The sequence below is a fragment of the Halyomorpha halys genome, unplaced genomic scaffold (assembly GCF_000696795.3).
Source record: "Halyomorpha halys isolate HHAL.00 unplaced genomic scaffold, Hhal_1.1 Scaffold1294.1, whole genome shotgun sequence".
NCBI classification, from domain to species: Eukaryota; Metazoa; Arthropoda; class Insecta; order Hemiptera; family Pentatomidae; genus Halyomorpha; species Halyomorpha halys.
Window position 1 is genome coordinate 337,720 of NW_027109513.1, and position 8,221 is coordinate 345,940.

Genomic DNA, 8,221 nt, shown 5'->3' on the forward strand with positions numbered 1-8,221 from the left:
GCTTCATCTCCGCAACTAAGATTGTAACCTATTTCCTATCAGTTTCACTGGCCCGCCGCTTCATCTCGGTAACCAGTAAGCTGACTCCTATCATGACAGTTCTGGTCCGACGGCTTCATCTCCGCAACTAGAACTGTTACTCTGCCTCATTTTCTCTCACCTAGACCTCCTCTACCTAGTCAGTGTCCAGGGCTCATCCCCTGGCACGGCCTTCCTTTCTTAACTAACATTGAATACGCCTTGTCGTGGGCCTTCTGTTAAGAGATACCAGGCTGGAGAAATCGCCTAAGACAAGATACAACCACGACAATAATAACTCATTTTCATTTTTGAAACTTCTGGTAATCTCAAGTAGTTGAAGATAATAAAAAAATGTATAGGCCTAATGGTTTCCAGGTTAAAAAATAAAAATGTGTAATCCTTCTTAAAAACATTTTTTTCTGACGTTTTAAATTATGTTCACATCATTGTCAAACATAAATTTTACCTTTCTGGAAAAAAAAACAGCTTAAATTAGAATAAACTGAATAGTATTTAGACTCTTTTAAAACAATTTCATATATTTGGGGATTAAAGACAGATTGGCGTAAGTCACATCCTCAACGAACCTAGGAGGACTATAAATTATTGAAAGAACAAAGGAACTAAATTAAGTCACAACCTCAATTCACCAATTTGGAGGTTGTTTTCAATTATTTTATAAACCTAAAACATTCTTATGTTTATTTCAAACCTCTAGGAAAAAATAAAAAGTTGTTATGGCTTACCATTCTCGACTATCTATAGCCTAGAAATTTCTTTAGAAAGAAAAATTTCTTTGGAATGGTTATGTTTTATTTCTTATAAAAGCATTTTAGATCTTTAAAATAAAGTAAAAATAAAACGTAGACAATATTACTGCACAATTGTATTTAATTAAATTACAAGTCAATATTCAATCGATTGTCTGCATAAGTTATGAGTGAGGACTTTATCAAAATAATTTTGCCACGAACTATATTTCTCAAAAATGAATCACTCTAATTTTAAGGTACCCATATAGTTTAAAATATTTATTGAAAAAAAAATCCAAAAATATTTATGAAAAAAAAATCAACTTTACTTTTGATAGAGATAAGTTTGACCTAATTAATGCATTATTTAAAATAATTTTATTTTGTAATTTGGCAGTAAATTGGTTAAAAATAATTAGTTCATATTATAAAATATAATACAGTCACAAAAAATATGTTTTCTATTCACAAAAACAGGATAAAATTTTGATTTATCATTTTCTCCCAATATAGATAAACAAGGAAAAGATTTTATTTACCTTCTAAAAAAAATCGTGATTTTCTTACTTCGTTATTTGCAAGTTCAATCGTAACGCTTTTCCTCCACGGTTCTCATCTTATGCTTGATTAAAATTAATTATAATCATTACACAAACCATGTTACACAACTGGCAATAACCTGAGAACGCGGTTTACTGTCACCTTCAAGACACTGAGAACGACTGGGATGTTCCCCACTAACAGTTCACATTGGATAACGTAACCTCTTTCCGTAGCACATGGGAATCATGGAGCAATACCTTGTTTGTTCCTACTGTTACAAGTTATACATAATGCTGTAAGAATGCTCCAGATAAAAGTGAGAAATACGCTTGATGGTAAAGAACTGACTAGATGGTTTATATATATTTTACCTACTATTAAAAAAATTGTGATCACTTTTGACATATGAAGAACAAAATATCAATAGAGAGTGTGAAAGGTAGAATGGTGTAAGTCCTTTAATCGTAATTTTGAGAAAAAAAAACTATTGAGATGAATATCTCAGTCCCGACTTAGTGGTGTATCGATCAAATATTGATATAAGGTTTTTAATTTTTTTTTTTGGCCCAATTTAGAAATCTGGTTATGACTAAAAAAATACATAGGACGTTGTTTATTTATTTTTAAGTAAAAAAAAATCCTTAATCTTCTTACTTTATTTATTTCTATATTAGGGTCTATTACCTACTTTCTTTTTAACTATCCATACTAGTCAGTTACTTCGCGAATTCTTCTAATGGACTAGATTATGGGCAGTTTGTCCGAAACGTCCAAAATATAGGAATATTAAGGGTTTGAACTAATTTTTCTCTTGAAACTAAGTAAATAATACAGTTGAATACACTTAGCCGAAGGTATATAATGAAGATTATTGACCAGTAAATAGAATCTTTGAAGTTGAAAAAATATTTTTAAAACTTAAGTAGAAACAGAGCTACTCAGAAACTATTGGGACTTACAAAGGAAGACTGCGATCGTGGAGTTCACTGATTAAAACCATTTTAATTATTTTTTTATATACGTCAAAAAATATTAGACAGGTCCGAATGTGCTATAAGACTCTAGAAAATAAAATTGTATGTAATCTTTATGGTACTTGTTTTTGTACAGCAGTGATTTTTAAATTGATAGATTTATTTATTGATAGATATTACAATCTGCCACACAGTTGTATATATATTATATTAGAATGAAAAATAAATATTCTCTACTGTATGAGTTCAATTTATACAAAATTACGAAAACACCTAAATAAACACATAGTTATTGATTGTTATACAAACCCATGGGTTCAGTCAGTATATTAATTGGGCTTAGAACCGGACAAATATTTAACGTATTCTAATCACATACAAAAAAAACAAAAAAAAAACTCAATACTTCAATAGAAATTATAAATAATTTAAAAAAAAAATTAATCCTACAAAGAACAGTAATACGCCCAACAATAATTTATTCTGCTCCTGGAGCTATAAATGTGACTCCATTGGAAATTACAGATCATTCAAAACGTAGGTATGAAAATAATATACTAAAATCCTAGGTACAACAAAATTTCAATTGCAAGCATGTTGCCAGATTTACAGCTACTGACAATTAAAGAGTACACATAGTGACCCAAAAACTTTTCTATCATACTCCTATTTCCGACAATCCGTTCATACAAAAACAGGAGACTACGACACGAGATCACTAAAAAGATACACCCACAAAAGTACCAAACATATGCTATTAGACAAAACGAAAACCAAACTTGAATCCTGAATTGTAAAAATAAAACTTATTCATTGTATACATCTTATTTTTTAACCAAGTGTATTAATTGTTCATTTCTTCATCCTTCATTCACCTCCATTAGTTCTCAGGATTTTATTTAGATGCACTATAGACCTAGGTGTCACTATAGACCAAACGCTCTCCTGGAAAAACCACGTCTCCGACAATTCCCGGTTTACCTTCTCCACCCTAAAGCGTTCAAATTGTCTTCGTCACCCACTTCCTTTTGAAACCCGTAGGCTTCTGCTTACTTCCTTAATATTCCTCCACTTCGATTATTGCTGTGTAGTTTGCGGGGGTGTCTTTGGGGATGTCGAAGCAAAATTAAAACGGTTAATTAATTGCTTTGTACGATACATCTTTGGGGTCCCCAGGGACGCCTCTGTCACCCGATTTTATGAAGAGTTGAAGTATCTTTACCCCTCCTTCCGTCGTAAATATCTGTTTGCTTCCTTCCTCTATTAAGTTATTCAATCCCGCCGTCTATCGTACATCTCTGATATTCTTCAATTTAAATTCTCAGTGCATTCCCGCAATACCCGCTCACGCCCTTCAGACTAATATGTAACTGCACATCGAAGCCTTTGGTAGATCTTTCCTTATCCGTTCCGCTTCCCTATGGGATTCTATTCCCTCCTTTATTCGTAGTTCTATTACCCTTCCAATCTTCAAATCACGTATCTCCGACTATCTTCTGTACACCCGATGCCGGTAGAATAACAATTGAAAAGTTTAAATAAGGTATTTGATGTTTCAGAATTTCGTTCATACTTACTTGTAAATATGTATATTAGCAAAAATTGTACCTTTCATTTATTATTTTTTAGTTTAATATTTGATTTTAAATTTATTATCGGAAATGTTAGTCATCTTATGTCTTATGATATGACATATGGTTTTATTTTATTTGTTCTATTCCCATTTATATATTCTGTAAATTATTGTTTATTTTTATCTTTTCAAATTCATTATTTCATTATATTTTAATTTGGTATTTTACTTTAAGGCTCTGAAGCCCAATTTTGACGCTTGTATATTATTCTAAGGGACCAATCCCAATAATATTTAATTTATTAATCGTCCTTTTCATTTTTAGAGTCGTACTGGTTGTTGCTGAATAATTACTGACAGAAAGCAGCTTCCCACAAACCCCCTAAGACTCTATAAAAATATGTTGGATCACTGCTTCAAAATCCAACACAATAAGGGACGTTCCCAAATTATAAAATCATCAATTAGCACTGTAATTTTGTAGAAAATCATATATTTCTGCATATTCTTAAAGCTGATTGAAAGTAAAAGCAGGCGAAAGTAAGATTTTTCAATCAGAAGAACTGAATCAGCACCAACGGATTTTAATTAGCAGGAGATACCCGATCGTACGCAGTTTGTGAGAAGCAGCTCTCTCCAGCATCGAATGATTTGCGTTCTGTATTGCTTCGATTTTTATTTTCTATACTGTTCCAAGAGTTATAATGCTTGGCTTCTTTTTATTTTTTCAACTGGACAAAACTAATTTATTTTATTTTATTTCTTACATTAATCCTTCAGATAATTGAAAATTAACTTACTCAAACACAACTCATTCTATGACGAAAACGTCAAATAGTCTATAATTTTTTTTATAAAAATTTTAAATTTAATATATACTATGAATATTTAAATATATACTATGAATACAGGGCTTAATGTATTTTGTATAGTTTATTTCATGTAACGCTTTTCAAACAAATACATAAACCAACATACTTTTTAGAATTTTACATACTTTCTATTTAATACAAAGTATTTGCATATATCAAATAGGATATAAGATAAGATCCAATTCACATACAAGGCTGTCCTTCCCCGCCGGACCCGCCCAACTAAGACCCCCGGGAAGAGACGGTCCTATCTCTCTTTTGAAATATTTGCTTAAAACAGGAAGAGGAGACCTTTAAGATGGTTGAATCGAGCAATATTTAAAAAGTGCCTGAAATAAACAGCGTGAAACCCTCCACTCCCGCCCTCCATGGTAGCCTTACTTATCTCACTTTTTAAACAGACAATTATAGCGAGTAGGTTGGTCGATGTACGACATGTCACAATCTCACGAGAGGAGATCAAAACACACAAATAAAAGGCCATACTTCCCCGCCTGACCCGCCCCACTAACATCCCCAGGGAGAGACGGTCCTATATCACTTTTGAAATATTTTCTTAAAACGGGAAGAGGAGACTTTCATATGTATTTTCAGTTAAATCGAGCAATATTTAAAAAACGCCTGAAATTGAAAAACGGCGTGAAATTTATTTAATTTAAATTTAATTAAAATCAAAATATATGTAATGTTAAAAGTTTTATATATATATTTTAAGATGCGATCCAATTTACATGCACATTTACTTAAAATTAAAATAAATATTAAAATGATGAATTTTTGTTAAAATTGTGTAATATAATATCGCACAAGTTTAACCACGAGTATTTAAAAAAAAAATAAAATGGTTGTTCCAGAAAACCGGGTTCCTGATATGGCGCTAACGATCTTAAATCCTAACCAAATTATGCGAAAATTCAAATTCAGATATTAAGTAGAAATGAATAAAAACATAAACATTACAACGTAAAAAAAAAGTTGCATAAATTTGAAACGTTCACGAAAATTCAATTCATCGCACTAAGGTATAATGTTCACTGTCGCAGGTTAAATTCTAGTTCTTCTCATCAAAATTACTCCTCCAAAAAATTTTTTTCCTGAAATTTTAGAGAAGCCATGTTTGGCATCTGAAGCTGCCTTTTACTAGTTCATCAGGTGATAAAAATCAATTTTTCTTGTATAATTTACTACATTATCCTTTCATTTTATTTACCTCTGTTATAGCCTAGAGACATACAGAGGGGGCTAAAAAGAAATATAACAAACAAAATGTCAGTCAAAAATAAAAATGAAAAAAAAAAAAAAACAAGTAAAAAATGAAAAATAGAAAAAACTAAAATATAACTCACTACAATGGAAAAAAAAATTGTTGTGTTTCAAATATGTAAAGATGATAACAAAATACTATTTAAAATATAACTAAAAGTAAAACCTACATACAGTTTATTTTAGGTAAAAATTAAGATACACATAAAAAATAAATTTCAGATATTCAACACATTTTGTAATTGACAAAATAGAAAAAAAAATACAAATAACTGTATAATTTACTACTTATTAAACAATTTATTGTTAAAATGATGCTACCGTCTTGGTTTCAATATTTCCATTACTATCCATACATATATTGTAGCATTATAGGTTTTTGTCCTTCGTTTTCGAATAAACTTACGAATTTCGAAAATAGCTGCATAAGATTGGTTTATAGATTTTTTAAAATACTTATTTCAAATTAAGAATCTAACAATTGCAAGTTTCGGAATATTGGTCAGAAGTTTGGATTTTGGTCCCACTGTGTGGAGGTTCAGAAAAGTAACTACTGTGCCAACTCAATTTAATAGGTCCCTTTTTTAAAAAGCATAATTATTCTTTATGAAGTGTTTGAAAAAGACACGTATTGCACAAAACAAATTTTTCTACTATTCCTAAGTTCAATAATTAAAAGGAAAATACAAGATAAAAACCGTTTGTAAACAATAGTGATAAAAAGAGTTTCTCTCCTCGAAATGCGAACGGTATGAATGCTCCCTGATCTCCTCGGAGAACTTTCCATCCTTTCCAAAGCACACTACAGATCCCACCTGGGGGGTAGGTGGGTATCCACAAGGGGCTGAGTATAGAAGGTGGATTCCGACAGTTGTGGGTTAGTGGGACTTGACACAGTGGCGTCACTGCAGCGTGAAAAGCCGATAACCATTCTCTCACCCCCTAATATACAACAATTAGGGGTGCTTTTACAATATATGCTGAAATAAGAAACATATCTGTGAATTATGAGAGCCTATTTTCTAGCACATATATTTCTTTCTTTTCTCTCTTTTTTTTAGGAGAAACGTAGGATCCTCTATAATAGAAAAAAAAAGATGGATTCTCCAAGGTGAAAATTGATTCGCGAGATAACTTTTCACTTTATGGTTTCATAGATCATTTTCAATTCAGTGGTTTAGCGCATCTTCCATTGGCAAATAAATAATTGTCCATTTAAACACTTAGTTAACGTAAATTTTTTTTTTTTATTTTAAATGGACTACGAATATTTTTTTATTCACGATAAACTGATAAGAAATTTTTTTACATTAAGTCATATATTCTTTGTTATATGATAGTAGGAAGGTGGTCTGAGTGACGGTCAAAAAAAGTAAAAAAAAAAAAAAAGCAGAAAAAACAATTTATTACTAAAAAGTGTTTTTGTTTAATAATCATTTTTTTTTTTTTTTTTCTATTTTTGAACTTTTTTTAACGCAACCTTGACTATCTACCTACAGTCATCACATGCGGTCAACTAATCTCCCAGTATTTGTATGTTAACATAGATAATTGTAATTTTTATAATGTAATTAATACGCTTTTAAAAACGATTTTGTTAATATATATCTATGTTAATTACATCGCGTGGTAAATCCGAATTTGTTTTTTGAAATATTGACATCATTTGAATTTAATACAAAATATTGTGGAATTCTATAAATCGAGACAAAATTGGAGTACTTCGCACCAAATTTTGGACTTTTTTTTTTTAGTATTCTGCATTTTTACCCACTCACTGAAGTTAAAAGAAATCTAAAATTTATATCTCATAGTCCTTGGAGTAGAAATAAATTAAAGAGCTCATACTGTGTTTTATAGATTTATATATGTTTTAAGGGAGACTTAGCATTACTTTGTAAAATTCATTAGAATTACCTGGGAATCAACAGCTGGTGCAATTTAAGGCTGTCATCATCGAAGAAAGGAGCCACTAAAATAAAAATAGAGTTAAATAATGAAAAATATATTGAAATAATAATTTCTATTTAATATGAACTTATACCGAACTGAATCCAAATTAAGTATGTATTTGTTTCAATTGATTCGAAATTATTTTTAATTGATTTAAAATTGCTTTTGTATTGAAAGGACGTTGAAGATTAAAAAAATAAGACAATGAACAAAAAATTCACAAGGTGTCCCCCCTACCCATTGATTTTATGTTTCAATAAAATATATATA

General features: G+C 30.5%; 1 protein-coding gene across 1 annotated transcript in view; it reads right to left on the reverse strand.

The window, feature by feature from the left end:
• The window catches only part of sha (shavenoid), a 159,137-nt gene extending 151,164 nt beyond the window's left edge, over positions 1-7,973 (reverse strand). The window contains exon 1 of the mRNA XM_024361079.2: positions 7,916-7,973. The gene's annotated coding sequence lies outside the window, so the exon portion shown is untranslated. The remainder of the gene's footprint in view (positions 1-7,915) is intronic.
• Positions 7,974-8,221: the final 248 nt, after the last annotated feature.